Here is a 1740-nt window from a genome sequence, read left to right as displayed (position 1 = left end):
CAAGCATTACAAGGTGGACCATGCTACTGGCTTTATCATTTTATAACCGAAACCAGACGTGCTTAAACTAACTCTACACCCAGCCAAATGCTTATGGCAAAAGGTTGAAGACCTACGGTCTGTAGTATCTCCTCTCAATCCCTTTGGGTTAACCATTTTCGTATATGAGAGACATAGCCTTTACAATACAACTCCATATACGAAATTTCCGGTTTCAAAATGCCTAGATGACTCGACTCAAAGGGCCATGTCTTCAATTTAAAGTTACAATGCTTGTTTGATTCGTGGACAGAGTTATGCCATAAGAAGCCGCCTTAGCGCAAAGAAAGATCGTGAAAAAAAGACAAAATGCCCAGTTAGGCAATAATCGAGGTGACAGGATTCGAACCTATGGCCCTCTGTACCCAAAACAGATGCGCTACCAGACTGCGCTACACCTCGTGGGCCATCCCCAGAGGGTTGTATAACTGGTGGATCTTTATACTAAACCATCTACTATCTATGTATCTAAGCTTAGACAAGTGGTAGAGCTTTGCTTCTCTCCTTGTTTTGATCAGTCTAACTAGGACAAGTTGTAGAGCTTTGCTTCTCTCCATGTTCTGATGAGCTAGATTGGACAAGTGATGGACCTTGAAATAAAACCCTCTATAAAGGTTAAGAAAGAAAAACTATTCAGATTTAGCATTACAAGATATGCAAGTGGTGGAATGTACACTTAGATCCTAAGAATGAATAAGCCATGCACCTTTTATTATTTCTCCATGCCCATCTTAGACAAGCAATTCTAAGGCTAAGCATTGACGGGTGCAAAGTGAGACACGAACTCCGACGGCCTCTAAAACGTCGGGAGACGATGGCACACCTCAAGCCGTCCATAATAAAGCGAACAGGGGGCACCGCTTAGCTTTGAGCGGCTAGGACGCAGACCACGGTGATGTGAACACCGCAAAATTACACACACACACACACACACACAACATTGAAAAATGATGAAAACCCTCGGGGGTGTGAGGGATAATTACTTTTGCAATATTTACAATGACCTTCTTTCCGACGAGGTGGCACACCGTGGTGATAGAGAGGTAGGGAGAAGAGATGGTGAATCTACTTGGTGCGTTCTCTAAAGACGACTCGATGATATGAAACTTGCTACCAAGAATGTGTATGTGTGTGTGCATCAACCATTGGAGTCGAGAGGTGGACGTAGCTCCCTTCACATGGTGCAATTCTCAAAACAAACCATCACACAAGTCCCCTTCCCGTGATGCCAATAATGTCAATTCCTCCACTAAAACTCTACCAAGTGCTGACCTCTCATGAACTGCCCCCCTCGATAGTGACCTCTCAGTGCCCTTTTTATAGGTGTTGGCTGCTTTAGATTAGGGTAATCTGGCTTGATTAGGGTAAGCTAATTGGGGAGACAAAGCAAGGTGGTGGGCCCGGTGTGGTTGACCCTTGCTTTGTCTTGGGAGTTATTTAAAAATGAAAACTTCTAGGTGGGCCTTTGTGACCATCACCTAGAGAGAGGGAAATTACAAATTGGGAATTTAACAAGGCTTGGGTGAAAACTGAGAAATGATGATAATAACCTACGATTTACTGAAAATGGTGTCCTGGTTGAGTGATGCCGGTGAATGGCAGCTTGCCGGTGCATCGGTGTAGTGCATATCTCTTTTCGGGGTTGGCCAAGGCATGCCTTCGGCGCCTTTGTTCTTTTTGTTGTCGGTGTCGCATGATTTT

At 44.3% G+C, this 1740-nt stretch overlaps 1 non-coding gene across 1 annotated transcript; it reads right to left on the bottom strand.

Moving 5' to 3' along the window:
- Positions 1-367: 367 nt before the first annotated feature.
- TRNAP-UGG (transfer RNA proline (anticodon UGG)) lies at positions 368-441 on the bottom strand. The gene has a single exon. It is a non-coding gene; the product is annotated as a tRNA-Pro (tRNA).
- Between the last annotated feature and the right edge of the window lie 1299 nt (positions 442-1740).

The sequence above is a fragment of the Adiantum capillus-veneris genome, chromosome 18 (genome assembly GCF_014529385.1).
Source record: "Adiantum capillus-veneris isolate H3 chromosome 18, ASM1452938v2, whole genome shotgun sequence".
In the NCBI taxonomy this organism is placed as follows: domain Eukaryota; kingdom Viridiplantae; phylum Streptophyta; class Polypodiopsida; order Polypodiales; family Pteridaceae; genus Adiantum; species Adiantum capillus-veneris.
This window is presented reverse-complemented; position numbering and strand designations above follow the sequence as displayed.